General features: G+C 47.2%; 1 long non-coding RNA gene and 2 pseudogenes across 2 annotated transcripts; 1 reads left to right on the forward strand and 2 right to left on the reverse strand.

Annotated features, from left to right (window-relative positions):
* Positions 1–565: 565 nt before the first annotated feature.
* On the reverse strand, positions 566–9,043 carry LOC120648429 (annotated as a pseudogene).
* Positions 9,044–10,525: 1,482 nt separating this feature from the next.
* Positions 10,526–13,481, reverse strand: LOC120648439. Of its 2 annotated transcripts, none has more exons than XR_005664947.1 (4): positions 13,220–13,481; positions 12,865–13,007; positions 11,415–12,692; positions 10,526–10,850 (listed from the first exon to the last, which is right to left on the reverse strand). It is a non-coding gene; the product is annotated as an uncharacterized LOC120648439 (long non-coding RNA). The 2 variants fall into 2 exon arrangements; XR_005664948.1 differs by having other exon boundaries at positions 12,865–12,937; positions 13,220–13,480.
* Positions 13,482–14,499: 1,018 nt separating this feature from the next.
* On the forward strand, positions 14,500–20,329 carry LOC120652134 (annotated as a pseudogene).
* The last annotated feature ends 1,206 nt before the right edge of the window (positions 20,330–21,535 follow it).

Raw genomic sequence — 21,535 nt, forward strand, 5'->3', positions numbered from 1 at the left:
CGTAGCAAAAAGTAGAGAGAGAGAGAGAGAGAGAGAGAGAGAGAAAGAACGTACTTCCTCGCCTGCCTCAACGACCCAACGGAAACGTCAAGACCCAATTTGACCATTTCAATGGGCTGAGCCCCTCCAAGGAGAGAGGGCGCGCCTGTATTTTCTAGTGTCACAGGATCTGGGCAACGAAAAAAAAATGCAGCGGAACGGTGGCCACGAGTGAAACCAATGCTTTCCCCTTTTTTTTGAAGTAAAAAAAATCAATGCTTTCCTGGCCTGCTGAACTTTATCGTAGCATGGCCCTCAAAAAAAAAACTTTATCGTAGCATGAGTTCATCAGAATTTTCTCCTTCTTTTCCTCTTATTTTTTTCTTAAATTATTTCTGAACAAGGAACGAGTTTTATGGTGTAGTGCCTCGTAATTGATATGCAATTGCAGTACAAAATGGATCATTCTACTGATGTCCAGCTGCCGCAAATTCGCATAAATCTCAATCAGTCGAGTCGACAAACAGAACCAAAGCTTACTCGTCCTTCAACTTCAATCACACATTATATCTCAACTCAGTAGCCAAACACAATAAAATTGCAATTGCGTTATTTTATATGAACATGTCTTTTTCAGGCAATCCATTACAAAGAGGATTGAATAAATATCCCAAGGAAACAAAAATGTTCCTTTCAAATGGCATCGACACAAGCATGGCTGATCATATCACAAGTGACTCATCTCATCTAGACGTTGAGAGATGGTATTTGTTCCGCAAACTAGACATGCAGCAAAGTGGATCATTTCAAAGCAACCAAAACAAAAAAAATATTGACCGCCATGAAATCACCTCGCACCGCTGCGTAGTATAGTGACTTGAGCTCAACAATCACTCTTAACTGTACAGAGGAGAGAACTTCTCTTTCCATTGAGGTATGGATTCTAGGCCTCCTGTTTCCTGTAGAAGATGTTAAGCGTGTCGCTGTACAGGGCCACAGAGTTTGAGACCACAGCAAGCACAATCATGGTTACAGCCAAAACCTTGTCACGCTTGGTTGAAACTCCATATGGGTCCCTTTAGAATCAAAAACAAAATGGCTATTAGGCGTAAAATTGCAAAAAGCCAAATAGGCCTGCAAACCATGAATACACATTTATATATCACTCGAAGGGCATTATAACAAGTTACCTGAGTATAATCATGGCAGGAAAGATGAAACCGATAAGCACAGCAGCTGTAGCGCCAGTGAATTGAAACGCATCCCAGATGCTCGGTATGAAGATGGAAGCAAGATAAATCACAGCAAGGAGGGAAATTGTGATGATGGTGAACCTTTGGTTGTCACGAGAAATGTGCCTTGCGGTGGGAAAGAGCAGCCCATCCAAGTTAAGCCTAAGGGCAAAGAAGACTATAGGAAAGACGAGCATGATGTGGACCGCATAGCTCACTCTCACTATATCGTTGAACACAGAGCTAAATGGAATGCGAAGATCGGAGTCAAAATTGGCGAGCACATCAGCCAGGGTAGCCTCACCAAAGAGTAGATATGCGAAGAAGCTTGTTGCAATGTAAACACTTGAGCAGAGTCCTAGTGAAGTTTGCACAATTGGTTTAATTTGAGTCTTGTCCTCTAGCTCATTGTCGATGCTGTGAACTGTACAAGCATGAAAAACACATGTTTGGTATTACAGAAATTAACTGTACAAGCAGGAAAATACACATGTTTGGTATCACATAAATGAATGACAGAATGAGCAAACCAAGTGAGCACTAGGAGACCCACCATTGTAGTGGCAGATGTAGGCAGTAACAAGAACAGGTACAGCTGTGAACAGTTCCAGACGGAACTAATTCCATCTATCTCAGGAAAAAGTTTGGGGATCTCCACAGTTCCTTCGATGAGTCTGACAATTGCAACTCCAGCAGTGATGACAACAAAAACCACAGCAAGAGCAACTGATAGCGCAGATGTGTATCTCAATGAATCTGTGACCAAGGATGTATCGTTTACTGAAGTGGTACCCTGAGCCCATAAAGAAAAGAAAGAGCATATTGAACCTTTTGTCACATACTTACCCAAACGCTTGAAGCTCACCAATGGAGCAAACACAAGAAGAGTTGTGGCAAGGAGAACAACAGGGCGAGAATTCCATACATGAGGTCCAAACCACCCCTCAAAGATGCCACTGTGATGAACACCAGTTGTTGATGTTCCTGATAGGACATCCCCTAGAGCAAAGATGAAGTAGAAGTATTAATAATAGTTTGATGTAACACACATCATCTGCTCAAACATATAAGAGATCCCTAGAGGATAAGAGGCAATTTTCTGCACTTGATGAGCGCAGGCGCAAACTAGATCAAGTACATCTTTCTGAACGTTACAATTGAAAGTTTACACCAACTTAAAATGGTATGAACAAAGGAAATCACATCAACATGAAAAAAGCTAAACTGAATATTCAGGGTAAACACTTACCTTTTTCATGTTAAAGCGCTCAACCTAATACACATAGTTATCATATTGAGCTTTATCAACAAATATGGGTCTCCTGTGAGAAAGCTAAACATGCAAAGCTGAGGAGATCATGAACTTTCGGCTACCTCTAGATTTTTTTTTTGAGACAAAGCTAACTCTAGATTAACAATGTTTGAGCAGCAACTAAAAAAGAGTGCAACTAAACATGCACTACTAGGCACTGTTTTTTCAATATTTTCAGATGCTTACCGATTATAATCATGTATACGATCAACACGCCAATATTGTTTATCACCACAGATGCCTGCAGTGCAATCCTCCCCCACTGCCCAAAAGTGTCACCCATCAACCACCCGTAGGATGTAATCTTGCCCTGGTGGCTGCACCTGACCAGCATGTCAATGGATGCCTCAGTGAGCAATGCCACAAGGACAATCATCAGAATACCAGGGATGAGGCCTAGCATCTTGATACTCGCTGGCAGATCCATGATTCCAGCCCCAACTATGGTCGTTGACAGATTGAACACTGCACCGGAGAAAGCTCCATTGAACTCGTGAACTGCATCCTCTTCAGCTTTAATTGGGAGAAGCGGCATGGTCTCATCTTGCATCGCCTTGTGTGACGCGAACAGAGCATCGCTCGATGATCCATTCCCAATCCCCATTTGTCTGACTCACCTGTATGTGAGAAACTTGAATTAGGACAGAAGAATTTCGGCCTCCAATTACCATATCCATTATAGCCGTCTTCAATCATTCCTTGCCTACTTATAAATTTGGAAATCAGAAGTCCTATTGATTTATCTAGCGATTGGGGAACTAGTAGTAACAACTACCCGGGAGACATCAGTGGTTTTCACACCATTATGAACTGCTAAAGCTGATCTCAGAAATAAACATCTGACTCATGCGCAGCGGACACAAAGCCTGATTCAATAAAGATGAATGGATGGAAATTTTACACAAAGCAACGAGCTTTGAGCTCCGTGAACATGATAATTCACACAAGGCACGCCAAAATCCAATCTCCCCAACAGAATGAACGCTCTCCACCACTTAACGAAGTTTCAGAACAACCGCCGACAAACATTCAGTCGTCTAAAAATGGAATTCTTGGTACTCCCCCCCCCCCCAGAATCCAAATAAGTTCACGAGCTCTTGTTGGGGAATCTTGTTGGGGCCGCCTCTCAGATAACCCAAAGACCAAGCAATGATTTCCAACCCCGGCACGGATTTGCATCAAGCGCTCAAAGAGATGAACTGAACACCGGAGATGAAGGAAAGAACATACCTAGCGGAGCACACAGAACCAAAGAGAAGCAGAGAACAACTTGTGCTTGTAAGGAGAAGGAGCTCCCCTCCTCCCCCACCTCCGGTCTTCTTATAGGCGAAGGTCGGCACGGGTTGGTGATACAGGAATAACAGGATATAATAAATATCTCTCCCCGCCTCCGCCAAGAACTGGCCACTGGCCTTGTTGCCGCCCCGGCTCGCCGCGGCGCCGTCCCTTTCAGAGGAAAAGACCCAGCTTTCCAGCTTGGCTTTGTTAGAACTAATCTTGATTCATGTATCTCTCTCTGTATGTTTTTTTAATAGAAAATGTGTACGTGAGATACGTGTATAGTTATTAGTTTAGTTTCAGTTCATGGCAAGGTGCCGACGTGCCGTGTGACGCGAACGTCCCCATGCGAAATGGTGTTGCACAAAGAGCAGAGGAGCTGGAGGCAAGAACTGATGGAAGGCTAACGTTGTGTGAAGCAGCGAAAGGAGAGACCAAGTTGTTAGCATGTGCACAGATCGTGGATGAGTACTAGTCTAGTTTGCATGGTCATTAGCAAGTAGTTGGAGTCAGTAGAGTACTTGGTCTTCCTAGCTTGTAGGGGGGATGAGAATTTCATGCAGCGATGGGTATTATTATTAGTATGAAGTAGACAGTAGCTCTTATTCTTCTGGGATGTCATCTGCACTCTCATTAAATAACATTTCAAAACTTCAATTAGGAACCACTTGCTAAGAACACCTGAATCCTGTATATTATTAGTAACGGAGAAGTTGAGTGATAACATAGAACATCTAATGGAATGGCTGACCATCCTACATTGCCATGAGTCCGTATACCATATACCCCGTCAAGTTCCTACAAATCATAAGATTTTCCATGAACGTTTGTAGTTATCAAGTCAAAATATGTCAATTTATTGAGGTGAAAATATAAGTATTGCCCATCAAATGTTTTACGAATAAAAGTAGGGAATACAGGGTGCCAATCAAAAATATCAGAGAACATGATGCATATGGGAGAGGTGCATGGTGACAACGTAACATATGCAATTTTGTATGGAATTCACCATTATATTATTAGATTAAGGGTAAAATTTCTTTTCACATAGAGTTTACAAACAGAACTAACAGAATATCAAGAAAGGAATGAACAAAAATTCCAGTGTCAAATAGGAACAATAAAACTTTCTTGTGTCATATAGGGAACCGGATTTTTATTCGGTGCAATATAGGGAATTTCTCAAACATTTGCAGGTGAAAACTGTTTTCAATTGTTTTGGTTGTTTGTAGTGTAGATCCGTCCGTGCAAATACCAAGTTTATTGTTTTTTCCCGATTGAACTATTAGCAATTTATGAGTTTGTTTTCTGTAACTGAACTAAATTATACAAAGCATAGCAGAAACATACAAATGGAAGTTTGCCTGGACATTTAGTTAGCTGCACATACCTAGGCAGCAACATAGCTGATCTGCAAACCAAGGTGCCCTTGTCCTCAATTGCTATCAAATCTTGAGGGGCAATAAGTCAGATAATTAGAACAGAATATGGCATACTGAAAGTGATCAAGCATACTGGTATGTGGTATGTCTACCGTACTAATAATTTTGTCTAATTAGTTAGCAATATGTCAAATACATACTTGGCACCAAGGCTGAGAATAGGATCACACGTGTCCTTTTGTCCTGTTCCACACCGTAATGTCACAGCTGCAGAATGCATATGAGGTTGGAGAAAACAGAGTTTTTATAGATACCCACTGGCTTTGGCCGCAGCTAATCTTAGGGGAGCAATTTGAGTTTTGAGAAGGCAAAGCGGGAAACAAAATATTTTGAAACTCAGTTTCTGGAGGAAAAATACCAAATTGTTGGTTCAGATTGTACACCCTGTGGAACAGGAAAGGATGCAAGTGAATCAGAGGGGGGATTGTACACCCTGTGCGGCATACATAAGTTCTGAAAAGTGCCTAAGGTAGAAGAAAAACTCAACAAAATGCATAGAATTCAGTAATTCACTAATAAAAAGCAAATGAACACAGCATATTTTCATATATTTGCAGTATGGGACAAAATTTCTCCCAGAAGGCATGAAACTAAAGCATTTGGGATGTAAGAATAAGAGCAGTTCCAAACTCGAGTTAGTAGCGCCATAAGTCAAAACTAACCAGGGAGTAGGAAGTATTGGTGAGGCATGGCATAGGAAGTAGAATTCAAAGACCAACACCTCGATTGGCAAAGGGGATGGGAAATTTATGGGACATTAGTTTAAACAATGATGATGAAGGGTCGAAATGCATCCATTCATCTTTAGACAGAAATACCCTTCCAATTATTACTCCCCTACATGGGTTTGAAATAGTGGTTGCAGGACCTAAAAACTCTGAATTACCTTCCTGCTGAAATCCCGAACACACACTGACCAAACAAGGAACTTTAATACCTTTAACACTGAATTTCCCATCCCTCCTATCAATTACACACAGCTAGACAAGCCAAAAGTGTTCAAACAAAAATAAAGCAGTTTCACGGACAAGATACATATCAGTCTTTGGTTCACCCTGAGATGCAATAGTAGTTCTCAGAAGGTTAAATGGATATGACCCTACATCCCGCTAGAGCTCCACATACATAGGATAAGTAAGGACTCAGCAGATTAAATAAGATTGTAGAGATGCAGATAATCACAATAGTGCTTCGATTTTTTGTTATGTCAGTGAGATGAGTTAAACCAGCTAACCAACATTGAAGGTACCACATTTGAAAAGGCATCAGTTATAGAGATATAAGTTCAGGGAAAGGTTCAGATTATTCAGATAACAACAAATTGTGCACAACACCAATTTGAACCACCACCACTTAAGTTAAAATAGGTTATGGTCATGGCATTGTCAACTCCTACAGACAACACAAACAAACAAAGCACAAATTCTGTGGAGGTCAACAGTTTGGTAAATGTACCAAAACTCCAAACAAAGTTCACTAAAAAATTCCAAACGAAGTTGTGAGCTACAAAATAATCCCATTATTTTTATCATTTAATCAGAAGGCTGAAATCATCAAAGATTCCAAAAAAAGCGGAATATGGCAATGCTCATATGTGCCTTAAGGATTGGAATATCTCTAAAGAGATAGCTTTGGATAGGAGCGCTTGGAGACTAGCTATCAATGTGCCTGAACCTTGAACTTATTTCTTTCGGGTTTCGTCTCTAGCCTACCCCAACTTGCTTGGGAAAAAGGCTATGTTGTTGTTGTTGTTGTTGTTGTATGGCAATGCTCATATGCCACTGAGATATATGAGAACACCTTTAAAAGGAATAAAGGCTGAACTGAACTCACCCAGATTTATGCAACAACGCAGGCCATCAGATGAGATCAAAGTTATGTTCTGAGTTCTTAACATTATGCACGGTAACCAAAAAATACAGTAGCCATTTGTTAGAGAACTTGGAAAAATAAAGAAAATGAATTTCGGTTCACATGATGAAATGTGGAAAACAAATGAGAAAAACTTTGAAAACTACCTCTCCATTTAGCCGTCGGAGCATGGAGGTTATAAGTTCTACCTCACTATCTCTCATCTCAAACCTGGAAAACTGACATTAAAAAACCCTCTAGCCAGCTAAAAAAAACTTGTAAGGCAGTAATTATTAAATAAATGGTGAAAACTCATACAATCAATCACTCAGGATAACATTGTTTAGATATGACAAAGTGCTCTTAAGAATATGTTTGTCCAATGAGTGCTGCAAAAAATCTGCTATCTGTCCAGCTAAATGGTTGCTATTGAATGACCTGCATATAAAAAAAAATCTAGTTGAGACAGTTCGAGATAGTACCATAGAAAATTCTCAACTCACATACTATTAGAAAATATTCCGAACATCCAGATGCAGTAAAAATTAAAATATGTGGTAACCTGCATTAGTTTGTAACCGTATAGGACAAACTAATGCAGGTTACCACATATTCAAGGAAGGAGATTAGACAAGGAATCTCCTGTACAACTAAACATGCTGCTGACTGCTGACTTAAACTAAAGCAGTCTGCATATAGAAAATTATTAACCCCGCCCATGAATATAAGTACATCTTTTCTTGCACACCCAAATAAAGAAGTCAACTGTTCTGGAACAGAGAAACAAGTACAGAGGAGCATAACATATGTAGTGCAATTCTGCTTTAGTTTATTCAGAAATTTTGATGTGCTCTGAGTTCTCTATCCCCAGCACATCTGGAGAAAACAAATGACAGATTAGTACCTTTTGAGGCAAGTGACAGCCACATTGTCCTAGACATATACCAGCAAAGCTTAATCATGAAAGTTGAATAATATGCAATTTAGTTAAATAGCGTACTAAAAAATCCATCAAAATGCTTCCTGAGGTAAAGAAATAAAACAATGGTGCTGGACTGTGTATGTACCTTGCCCAATTGATCTTCCCAGGACTTATCTTCCCTCGAACAATGAAATTGACGCGTTCCATCAAACACCTGGTAAGCAATGTACTTGGCAGGTGCATTTCGTAGCAAGGAACTGTCAGCTGCATCTAACCAGGAGCTCATGAACGCGATTGAAGCCATCTGTCGAATAGCTAATGGGCGTGAACCCTCTTGAATGGAGCAGCATGCCTGGAACCCTGTACCCAACTACATGAGGCCCTGGTCACCAAGGGAGTGACTATGGGGTGTCTGGATGGAGGTGGCTGGCACGATGGTGGCACCGCGGCGCTGGGGATCGACACCGCAGAGATGGCATGGCATCGCGGGGGGGCGGTCGGGCTGCAGTGACAACGCGGCTGTGGATGGACGCCGCAGCAACGACACGGTGGGATGGCGGGTTCCGGCGGTGGCGGCAAGGGGCAGCGGGGACGGCAAGTGCCGCAAGCAGCTCGCGCAATCTACGTGTTTGCGTGTGAGGGATGGATCGACAAGGGCAGGCGGGAAGCGTAGGAAGCGGGAGCGCACATGGCTGTGCATGAGGTGGAGGAGGGCCAAGCTTCTGGCGGCGGCGTGGCGCTGCCCGCATAGGCCGGCATCGTCCGAGCCAGTGCGCGAGGCGGCGGCGGTCGCGAACGCGCGGGGGCTAGCGTGACGGCGTCCACGAGCGCAGGGGTGAGAGCGGCGGCGGCGAGCAGCAGAGCAGGTGCGGGTCAGCGGAGGAAGGGCGCGCGGCGAGCGGGCGACGGGGAGGCGCAGGAGGGGGCGCGGGTCGGCGGAGGAGGGGCGGACGGGGAAGGAGGCGAACCGTCCATATGCGTGGAGGCAGAGGGGGAGACGCGCAATCCCGTCCCCGATCCGCCTCCATCTCCGCGCTGGAGATATATGGTGCAATGACGGAACTGGTCAAATCACCGTGCAATCAAACTAAAAAGGTCTTCAAAAAATTCTGAAAAAAATCATGAATGTACATCTCGGTCTACCCCATCTACATATAAATTTCCACGATCAAATTCATCTTACACTTGCAGTTACAAAAAAGACAAATTTTCTGACAATCATTAACGTTCAAATGCAGCCCAAATTTGTCTTTTTTGTAACTGCAAGTGTAAGATGAATTTGATCGTGGAAATTTATATGTAAATGGGGTAGACCGAGATGTACATTCATGATTTTTTTCAGAATTTTTTGAAGACATTTTTAGTTTGATTGCACGGTGATTTCACCAGTTCCGTGATTGCACCAGATTATCTGTCTCCCTCCGCGCTCCCGTCACCGTTCCGCTTCGAGCCTCTGCGTCCCGGCCACGGCGCTTCCACCCTCGACGCGCGCCAAGATCGATTCTCGGCGGCGTCGCGGGGGGCAGAGGCAGGGGCGCGGGGGCGGAGGAGGAGCAGCACGATGCGGATGGAGAAGGGAGAAGCGACGGGGTCGCACAGGTCACAGGGGTTGCCGCCGTCCCGGCCCTCGCTGTAGAAGCTCGAGGGGGTCGCTGCCGTCCCGAGGCAGGTGCCACGGCGGGGTCGCGGGGTGGCGCTGCTGCGTGGGGGAGGCGGCGTTGTGGGAGGCGCGTGGCTTGGGAGGACTGAGGAGGCGGTGTGATTGATGGGCGGGATCGGCGAGGATGAGGGGCGACAAGGGACAGCCGGCCAGGCAATCGCAAAGGCTGGCGGCGGGTACACGGAGGGTGGGTAGAGAAGAAGGCGATGTGGAAAACTTTTTTTTTCGGGCGGAATCAACTCGGGACGAGGTGTTTTTCGGTCTGCCTAAGTTCCAATCAACCATCAGCTCTTGCATGTGGGCCAACAGTAGGTGTTTTGTGAGAAGTGGGTAGATTTTAATTTGGTAAAAATTGCCTCTAATTATTTCAATTTTTATAGTATAGATGTGGCAGTGCTCCTGCCTTTTATTAAAAAAACCAACATGTCCACCACTAGATGGTTGCAACTACCAAATTCCGAGCATAAAAATCGTTCCGACCTTTCCCCATTTTATGTCCAATATAAAACTCAAAATATCTTTTATTGATTTCTTTACTGCATGACACGTCAAACTCGTCTAACAATCTTAGGCTCTGTCATGCAAGAATAGGCTATCGTACCGGAAAAGCGTACTACTACTGAAGGCATTTGAAGGCGGAAACTTGTCGGGCCTCGAGTCGAACGGGACCCACTGGCCCAGGCCAGGCCCAATCCGCTTTTCCGTGGTCCCAAAAAACCAAGCCGGGTGGGGCCGTCCGGGCCCAGAGCCGGCTTCGAGACCCATCCATCCATTCCTCCAAAGCTAGTAAGATGACCGTGCTAATGCCACGGGTAAATTTGAAATGTATACCAAACAACACATGATTCATAGTTCAAATTGAGAAATATTTGTTTCACACAAAGGACAAAGTTATTATGTTGATTACACAACCACATGCATAAAGCAAAATCACAACTTTATGGGATCATACATAGAATTTTGATGTATCATCTTAAGAAATGCTAGACAAAGAGAAGGACAGGCTCAAGGCTGTCGTTGCCCGTTGCCCCTACTTTTTGCAAGCTAATCAGAGCTTGAAATAGGCATTAGGAGTTCCGGACAGGATAGACTAATGCAATCACATATCTTCAGTTGGAGGAAGTCGAAGATTGAAGCCAACATCTGCTTCTCACCGAGTCATGATTACAAAGCCCTGCATCAAATTCACATTATCCTTAGAGACTCAAACAACCACAATATGAAATAATTGTACAACGATGTTAAATTTGTTGCATGCCACTATCCAATAACTGAAACTCTGCTAGTGCAGAAATTTGTTGCAAGAAAAGTGCATGTGTGGTAAAAAGGACTTTAGTAAAATCAAAGGCACAAGTAAGTTTTAAGATGGGAAAGTAGCATCATCAACAATATAATAATCTTGGGATGATATTATGATAATAGAGAGAAGTCAGTAATATCAATAATATAATCTGGAACGCAAACTCACATTATCCAACAAAAAAATAAGAGCTGCAACTAAACCTAGATTATACTCAACATTAATCACTAGTTGAGCACGTCCTTGTAGACTATATTCTTGGTGCTCTTCCCAGTGGGGTCTAATTCCTTTTTTGGTTTAGCCAAAATCCTTGTAGTAGCTCTTGATACACTCGTTGACAATGCAACATAAAGTTGTCCATGTGAGAACACAGGCTCAGGAGGATAAATCCCAACATTTAGGGGTGAATGGCACAAATTATTATTTTTGTTTACAAACCTGCCAATGTGGGCGTTGTTACAGAGGTAGTATGGCTTGATTCAGCCTTTTTCCATGCTCGGTATTCACGTTGTTTCCTATTTATTTCTGGCCTTTGTTCGTCCGACATTTCAGCTCGACGTTTCCATTGATTGCTGTTTCTTTGTAGCCTCCTACATTCGGCATCATCCTGCAAACCTGATGTGATATACGAAATTAGGATGGAGCTAGTTATCTGCAGTAACTAAATGCAGTTTGAACAAAAGCAATTACCTGTGTTTGAACATAAAGATACAGTTATTATCTTTGCCAAGCCACAAACAAAATCTCATGACATCAAAATCTAATTTATATATAGAAATCATTAGCATGACCAGTGTCATGTTTGCTCGATTCTGAGATTGAATCATCACTATGATAAAGCAGAACAGATGGTCCTTAACACGATTTTACAGGAAATCAGAGAGTCATGTGCGCACTCTCGGAGATACAAATCATAGTGAAAACCAGAATAATAACATGTAGTGCAGGAGGCTGGAATTGGAGGCTCCAGCACGAGCAACAATGGATGTTCAACCGCCAGAAGATGCAGCTGCATTGGATGTTCAAGCTGCCTAAAAATAACACCAAGAAAAAAGCAGCTGACAACTAAAGTGAGGAAGGACTCCATCCATAGTGAAGACCAAGAAAGACTCCCCAATGAAGACCAAAAAGGCAGCAACTAAAGCCAAAAAAGGCAGCAAAACTTGGAAACAATTCCCAAGTACAATGAACAAGATCTATTATCAGTATGCCATCCCTAGCTATGCATGTTTCGATGGAATCTACACAATCTACCATTGATAGAATCTCCAAGTTGCAAGGATATGACATATCCTATTCTCTGAAATCGAATATACAACCCTTAACTCAGGATTGCAACAATATAAATTTGATCACAATTGAAAGCAATACCGTAGGAATGCAACCCTAAACTCCGTTGCATGGATATGAATAAAGTAGCATGGCTTATACAATCAATTTGAACCATATGTGGAATCCATTAAAAATATATGAAAAATATAATAGACCACATCTGTACATTATGACATGAACTTTTGGGGGGGGGGGGGGGTTTCTTCAGGTCTCAAATCTGAAGACTGAAAAGTATAGTATACCAGATCTGTTGGATGTGGCAGTCTCAAGCAGTCAGGCTATTATGGTAGCATAATATAACAAAAAAGCAGGGTGTTAAAAGGTCAGACAAACATACTGTGACCAGGCTGACATGGCAAGTAGTGTTACTTCTTCAACACCTCCCTAGAGGCCGATATAAAACAACCACAATAATAAATCAGGAGGCATAACAAGGAAGGCCAAAAATAACACCTAAATTCAGCCTAGAGGCAAGTCATGAAAAGAAATGTGCCATCCAACGCTAGCAGTTGGTAATCTGGCAAAGCTAAATGATTTTAAGGCGTGCGTGGCTTACCAAAGCTTGCCTCGGTGTCGTCAAAAGACAAGGTTAGATTATTCCCCATTAGCACGACATTGGCAGCTCCTAGCTGAGCCATTAGACAGGCCTTAACACAAAGAATGATAAATCTACTCTTCATCTTGGCAATCTCCAAAGCCCTAGGGGAAGACAGCTCTTTTTTTAGGAAGTATGAGCACAGAAGCGATAAAACAGAGGTGCCCGTGCTATGAATTTATCATTAGTGATGCATCTGAATATCTCTTTCTCAACATAGCATATCATTACCAAATATTGGAGATTTAATTCCTGAATTAATTAAATTCATTACAAAATTGCTGGAATTGGTGTCAGAAGTTTTGAAGTTTCATACCCTTCTTGGCTTCTTCAATCTTCACTTCTTCAATTCTTTTGTTCTTCTTCAGATGGCAAGGCGCTGAGCGCCTGAGCCTGAGCCTGAGCCTGTGTGCTGCCAGCACGGGCGCACGGCAGGCAATCCAGGCGGCAGGCCGCAGGCCACTGGACGGCCGCCGAGCCTACGCAGCTCTCGTGCGGACTCCGGCGCGCCCGGCCACCTGCCGCCACATGGCCACGCCGGGGCGTCGGCACGGTGGCACGCGCCCCCGCCTCCACGGACTGGGACCATGGGTCCCTGCGGCGTCCTAGGTGCACGGCCGAGCGCCCGAGCGGGCGACCGAGCCCCTGCCGCGAGCCGCCGCCGCAATCGGTCTTCCGCACCGCAACCGGTCTTCGGCGAGCAGGGGCGGCTTGACGTCGGGCGGGGAGGACGGGGCGCGGCGAGCGAGGACGGTGGTGCGGGGCACGGGCTCCTCGTCGTCATCGCTGCAGGTGGGGCTACGACAGCCGGCGCGGGCAGCCACGACCCATGGCACGCACGTGGGGCTGCAGCAGTGGGCGCAGGTGAGCAGCGGAGCGCCGGCGCGCGTTCGTCCTTCCTCCCCGCCTGATCCCGCGGCGGCGGCGATGTGCAACTCCTTCCTCCATCTCCCAGATGCCGGAACCCTGTGTCGACGCAGATCCTGCCAAGGGAGTCTTAGATCCGGCGAGGGAGAGGGTAGATCCGGACCCCGGCGGCACGGCGGTCGCGGGGGGCCTTGCCTCGACGGCGATCGCCGCACGGCGGCCGCGGGGAGCCTTAGCCTGACGGCGAGCGCGGCAAGGCGGCCGGTGGAGGTCCCTCGGCCGAGCGCGCGTGCGGAAGGTGGGCGAGCGGGCCGCCGCCGGAGCTCCCACGAGCGCACATGGGGAAGACCCACCAGCGCGGAGAAAGGGAAGAGAAGGGAGAAAGAAAAAGAGGGCATGGGTGAGATCCACCAGCGCCGGGTGGGATTCGAACTCCGAGCGTTGCGACTTCGTCCGGCGGTGGAGGCTTCAACGCGGGGCAGGCTTCAACGCGTTGAAGCGTGGATGGGCTGGCCGTCGGATCATAGTGAGGACCGGTTGGGACTGCTGTGAGCCGTAGATTTTTATGAAGACGAATTTCTGGGTACAAATTTCCGAGTGCAGAAGGTCGCAGTTCCTCAGCGGGGGCAGTTTTCTGGGTGGCTGTAGCGATGTTTAATCGGTCCTTTTAGGGATGGAAAAAGGGTAAAAAAAGAGAAGAGGGGCCCATCCGCCACCGCTGCCTTCCCAATGGCGGGGTTCGCCGGCGACGACCCCTTCGGCGTCGGCTTCGGGTTCGGCTTCGACTTCAAGGACGACGGCAACTACTACCCATTAGACGACTACGGTGGCGACGGAGATGAGGACGAGGGACTGATCAGCGGCCCCGTCGACGTCGTCGACGACGGCGACGGCGAGGAGTTCTGCATCTCAGGTTTCACCTTCCGCGACGGCGACGGCGAAGGGGCCGGCGTCTTCATGGGCGAGGACCACGCGTCCCAGCGCCCGACGAGGATCCCATTCTCGAAACCCTAGGCCGCTCCTTCGACTCCGACGGTGGCTTGAGCCAATTGATCCCCCACCTCGTGTCTGCATTGGACGCCTCCGAGGAGGAGGAGGATGGGTTGATCGCAGGGAATTACCAGGGCGGCGGAGGGCTCGAGCTCTAGCGGGGGGCGGTCATCGAGGAGGCTGCCGCCATCGACGCCGACGCCGACGACGCCGGGATCGGGCTTATGCTGAGCGGGTTCAGCCTCGATCCGCGGCCGGTCGTTGGGGGCTTCCAGACGCTGGTGGACACCGATGAGGCGGTCACCAGCGACGACGATATGGGCGAGGGGGGAGGGCTCGTGCTGGGCGGTTCGACCTCGTGGCGCCGCGGGTCGTGAGGCCTGGCTGGATGGTGATGGGCGCCGCGGACACCGCCGACGCCGACCTGAACATCCTCGATGTGATCGCGGGGCATGTTGGGGAAGCCGCGCGGCGACTGCCGGCGTCCCGCGCGGCGGTGGAGGGCTTACATGAGGTTGCGCTCAGCGAAGAGGAGTCCTCGCATGGCTGCGCCGTGTGCAAGGATTGCCTCGCGGCGGGGCTGAGTGTCCTAAGGCTGACTTCAACAGCGATGGGCAAATGTATTTTTGCCTCTCCGATGCCGACTGTTCACAGAGGAATCGACTCCAACAGACCATGCAATCGCGGAAGGCAATTTGCATTCGAGGAGAGAGACGGTGCAAAATTGCACTCCCTCTCTCCTCGAATGCATCCGACTCCACGGGGCGAGGCGAGCGAGCGGCCGGCGGGCCAGGCGACGCGGAGCAAGGGAGGCCGGGCCTTCCTCCTCTCTGGCAGATCCCGACGATTGCGAGCCTCCTTCCCCTTCTCTCCCTCCTCTCCGATGGATCCCGGGCACGGGAAAGTGAGGTGGGCAGAGCTGCTGCCTCTCCCCCTCCTCGTCGTCTTCCTCGCCGCTGCGGCCCAAGCAGAGGTGGAGCAGACCCGAGCCACTAGCACACGGCGCGGTGCGGGTCCCGGATCTCCGCCGGTGCAGTGGCGCACCCGTCCGCCGTCCGCCTCCTCGAACTCGTCGGCCCCACCCCCAAGGTCCAGCTCGCCATCATAGTCACCCTCTTCAGCGCCGCGCTCTACCTCGTCCTCGCCTGCGCCACCGCCTCCACGCACCTCCTCGCCGGCGGCCTCATCGGCTTCATCTGGATCCAGTCTGGCTGCACCCGCCGCGGGCAGGCGAGCTCCGCGCAGCCGCGGCCTTGGGCGGGCCAGCTCCGGAGCTCGAGCCCAATCCATTGGTGCCGGCACAGGCCTGCTCTGCCACGGGAGAAGGGGACGGCGGCCCCGAGCAGGAGCAGGGGAGGGGCCGTGGCGGGAGAAGGGGACGGCGGCACGTCGAGCGCCGCTTCTCCATCCCCGCGGCCGACGCATCCGCCGTGTCCATGGCCGGCGGCGGAGCTCCGTGCACGTCGAGCGGGCAAGCTCCTCGCGGCGAGGCGAGGAAGCTCCTCACGGTAGGCGGCGCGTTGAGCGGGCTGGACAGCGGCATGGCGAGGGGGCGGGACCATGGTGCGCGCGGGTCCTTGGTGGCCCTCCTCCCTCGCCGCGCGGGACCATGGTGCCCACCCTCGACGGCGCGCACGCCGGCGGCGGAGACGGCGTCGCGGCGGCGGATCCTCAGCGGACTGGAGCGCGGGCGAGCGACGGGCGTGCGGGACTACGGCGTGCGAGTGGTGGCCGGCGAGCTGGATGGCGCCGAGCACCGCCGCCTCGCCGAGCTCGAGCAACAGCTCCGGCGGCCAGCTGTGGCGGCAGTGGAGAGTGACGAATGCGATTGCACTGCGTCTGTTGGAGCCGGTGGGATGAGAGGGGAATGGGAAATACTGTTCACGCGAGGCAAAGGTCTATATGCCTTCCGATTTTGCACTTAGTTGTTGAAGTTAGTCTAAGGCTCCCCTACAAGCACTACTTCCACGCCGAGTGAATTCGGCCGTGGCTCGCCATAAAGAACACTTGCCCGGTGTGCCGGTTCGAGCTCCCCACCGGTGATGCGGAGTATGATCGGCGACAGAGCAGGACTAGTATTGCATCCGTGGCACAACAGGCGGAACCAGTGCAGGTATGATATGAGTGGGCTTGTTGTGGTGAACATCTTGGTTCAACTCCTGGTAGTTGGTTTGGGCTGGAATTTATCCATATGGCAATGGACAATTTGGTTCGTTTAGAATTTATCCATTTAGCAATTGGCAAGCGTAGCTGTTTAGTACTTTATTCGTGATTACTATAGTTTCTACTTCCGAACAGTTCTTAGTATGCTCTGGTGATTTGCTGGTACCAAATGAATGCTTGAAGTTTACTGTCTTCTATACGACTATACCCCAACTCCAAATCTACTCAAACTATTTGTCTTTAGTAGTTCAATTAAGTACCAGTGCAGTGCATGTAAGGCCACCAAATATACAAACCGGATAAAGTATAATAATGAACTTTGAAGAAAATAAATCGTTCAGAATGCTAATGCTTACATAGAAATGCATGAGCAGAAAACCAGTAAACAACAATTGTTGTCAAGCCAACTAAAAGGTTGATATGAGAACCTGTGCTGGTTAATAGACTTTTCTATAGTGTCTTTTGTTTACTCTGATAGTGAAACTGGTGCCAAACTGTATGCTGATGTAGGCAAATCATGATTGCAGCATCTGCTACAGAAACATGGTTCAATTTTTCCCTTCACGTTTCAAAAATATATCTGCTGCAGAAATGATCACTACTGTTGTTTCAAGTTCCATCTGCTTTGGATCATACTTAGTTAATGTAATTTACTTGGCATCTAGGTTGAACACTAGCACATCACCAAGCAGTCAGTTTTGATTTGTATTCAGCTTTATCAGATTTCCGGAGGACCTCAGTGCCTTTCGTATTGTTATATGCTTTAAGATCATGTACCATATTGAGGACTGTGTGTCTGTATCGTTAGTTTCCTTCTTTCAGTTTATCCTTTGGTTGCATCGGAATATCACCCATGAAGCGAAGACAAGTAGACAACCGAGCCCCACTTATTTGCCTGGCTGCCACCTGTGCTTGTAGTGTCATGGTGCTATTTTATTGGATTTGTGATTTGTGAAATCATGAAAGCATTATGTTAGCTGACCCCATTTGGCCTGTTTCACATCACAATTCTGCATTGGCATTTTGTCAGCAAAATACAGTATTGTGCATTTGCTAATTTTTTGCATATCCAATTTGTAGCGAAATTGGCCTCTCATGCTATATTTCAATATATTGTTTTGGCGATTGATGACACACACAACACTTGGACTAATATGATTGTTAAGATAATCATTCTCAGGCTTTTAGGTTCAAGTGATGACAAAGAGAAGATAGGAAAAATAGTCCCGAAGGGCCGCCCCTACGGGGGTTTAGCGGACGGGGGTCGAGGGGGAGCCGCCCCTCGCGGGTCTCAGGGCAGCGCCCTGAAAGCTCTTCGGTCGGTAGCATCTGAAGAACCGACGCCATGGTATTTTGGTGCAGAAGAGAATCGAAGCCAAGTCAGCTTATAGGCATCGGATGAACCGATGGTTCAAAAAGGGGCATCGGTGCATTGAGCGTACTATGTTCCAGAGACGATGTCAAGCGCCCAGGAGAAGATTCTTCAGCACCGGATGAACCGGTGATGCATCGGTGCATTGGGCGTACTGTGTTCCAGAGACGATGCAAGTTGCGCAAGAGCCAAGTCTTCAGCACCGGTTGAACCGGTGAAGCATCGGTGCATACCATCGGTGTAATGACGTCAGCTGTCATGAGTTCAACGGCTACTTTGGGGTTATGAGTGACCGGATGAACCGACGCTACCCCAGTCAGAGGCATCGGTTCATCCGATGATACGCAGATTTTCTGCTGACCGTTGGAGCAACGGCTACAAGACTTGGTGGCCTATATATACGCCTCACCCCGGCCATTTGAAGCTTGCTGGAGTTGCTGGACATCCCACACACATTCAAGATCATCTCCAAGCCATACAAGAGCATCAAGATCATATCCTTAGCCCTTAACACACTTTGAGAGTGTTGTGTAAAGGATTAGCTCTTAGTGAGTGATATTGCAAAGCTTCGAGCCTTTGTGCTGTGGTTCATTAGCGAACCAAAACAAGAGCTTGGTGCGCCGGCACCTTGGAGCTTTGAAGCTCGCCGGCAACGTCATCGACCCTCCGACTTGGTGTGGAGCGGCGACGACACTTTGTGCGAGGGACGCGGAGACCCCATCCTTTGTGGAGAAGCTCCTTAGTGGAACCCGGGGTCAAGGTGATCGTGATTGTGTTCACAGAAGAGACTTGGTGGCCGAGTAGCAATACTCTTAGTGAATGATACAACAACGTGGATGTAGGTGTGCCTTTGTAGCTAACCGAACCACGGGATAAACACCCGCGTCAAGAGTTTGCTATCTCCTATCCCGCTCTTTAAGCTTCCACATTTAATACTTGCAACATTTGTGCCTTTATTTTTATAGAATAGTTTCTTATTAGGGAAGGCTATAGAGTGCATAACTCTTTTGGGATACGGGTTTCACACTAGAACAACTTAGTTGCACTTCTAGATAGCTTGAATTAGTTTAAGTTTTGTGCAAACTAGTTGGAGCCATATGTCAAATTTTTTATTAGTACCTAATTCACCCTCTCCCCCTTTTAGGTTAGAGCACCCGATCATTTTCACAATTGTTCCTTTTTCATCCATTATTAGATTCTTTTGGATTACCTCTTGCAATTTTGAGAAAAAGGCTAAAGAAGTAAATATGTGGACATTCAAAATGGTGTGTAGTGTTGTGTTACCTTGAAAATCTGTGAAGCCATTGATTTTCCTCTGCTAAAACCTTACTACTGGAGTTGAGTATTTGCTACTCCATTGCAGCATTGCTAAAACCTTGATGTTTTTTATCCATTATATGCCCTGGAACAAAATTAGCAGCCATGAGCCCATAAGTGGTTTCTTCAAGCAGTCTTGTAGGATGCTTATGCTGCCTCCACCATGTATCTCAAAAGTCAAAATGAAATGGCTAGGATTTCATCATCTGAAGTCAGTTTTGTCTTCCACATCTGACAAAGCTACTTTGATGCTTCAATTTTCGCTGCGGTGCTATGATTTGACAAATTCTTACATATATTGACAGAGTGGAGGCCCAAACACCGGGGATGCAGGAGGAGATGCAGCTGAATGCTCAGGAAATAGACCTGAGCAAGGCGCATCTTGATGGGGCGGTAGCAGAGGACTGGCTACCGGATGCCGACTAACAGGATGCTGAACTAACCAGCAGAGTAGATTGAACTCGTCACCAGTTCCTGTCAGCGACAGGGGCACTAAGAAGAACGACTTCAACGTTCACTGAGCATTAACTATATTTTTATGTTAATGTCAAGAATTATTCAACCTCTGCAGCTTGATCTGCTCAGTTCTAGCTAAAACTCAATAACCTTTTCACCACCTCAGTTTGGCATGAATGTAGCAAAAAAAAAATCTAATCCTTAGAAGTTCTGTCTCGAATACTGCCTTCCAATGGGGATTGGCAATGCCAGCGCCCAGTGGGATCCCCAGAAATGAGGAGGTTCCAGAGATCAGCTGGAACTCGTGAATTGACATGAAAACATTTGAATTACCATAGGAACTAGAGAGAGCTCGCCCGTTCTGAGACGGGCAAAACACAAGTTGTCAGTCAATCTGAGCCCATCCGCTCAGTGAGAAAATGAGCTTAATAACATTCTTAGTACCAATTCTAAACTCTAAGCCGGCCAGATTTAGCCTGATTTTCTATACTTTGTTTGGTGTGTAAACGCATCCTTTTCAGTTTTCACCCAGGCACTTTACTAATTGAGAGGATTTCACCCAGGCACTTGGGAAACAAAGTCTGGGAATAAAGAAAAGGGACCGAACCAGGATCGCCTGGCCCAGGTGCTTTCCTCGTATCTAATATTCGAATCTTAAGGCCCACAACTTTCTCTGACCAGTGACCGCCACGGTCAAAAGCTCGGGTCAAAAAGCGTCGGGCCCCTTCAAATCATAGGTGGCCCCGCGGCCTCCCGGGGCGGCGGCGGCAGCGGCGGCCGACGGACGGCGGCGGCATCTGCGCAGCCGACTTCTTCGCAAAAGAGGTGACCGGGAGGCACAATTTTACAGCTATAGATGAATAGATGATGCCTCACTCGTTACTTTGAGTTGGGGGCGTACAGGGCGAGTAATCCCTAGGCAGAGCAGGGAGCATTTGGAAACTTCTTTTTCTTGCTTAACTTGAAGCATAAAGCTTCATCAGGTTAACAACAGTAGCTGCGGAATCGGATTCGACTATGCTTTAATGGTTGATTAGTTATGCCCACAGAGGGCTTTCTAATTTTGGCTCATGTTGCTAAACTTTGTGGTCAGCTCACATTTGCCTTTTTTTTTTTGATACAATTGCCTTCTGATTTCTCAAGATCAGATACTCCTTGCATCTTGCAAGGGGCCCAGGGGGATCTGGTAAACAGGTCAGCCTGTTGGTAAAGCACCTAGCCAAATAATGCCCAGGGAAAGTGTTGTTAGGACCTGCAGTGAAATGGTCTCAATCAGATGATCAGATTCCTATCTACCCTTCTATTAAAGGAAACTCATGCCTTGCTATGTTGCAGCCAGAGCTCGATTGTGCCGATTCATATTAGTTGAAGAAAAGGTTCCATGAAAGAATATAGATGAAGCATGTAATCTCCTATATGTACTTATATGCTCCCTTTGAACAAATGGACCACTGAGTTAGTATCTAT

Source organism: Panicum virgatum, chromosome 1K (genome assembly GCF_016808335.1).
Source record: "Panicum virgatum strain AP13 chromosome 1K, P.virgatum_v5, whole genome shotgun sequence".
NCBI classification, from domain to species: domain Eukaryota; kingdom Viridiplantae; phylum Streptophyta; class Magnoliopsida; order Poales; family Poaceae; genus Panicum; species Panicum virgatum.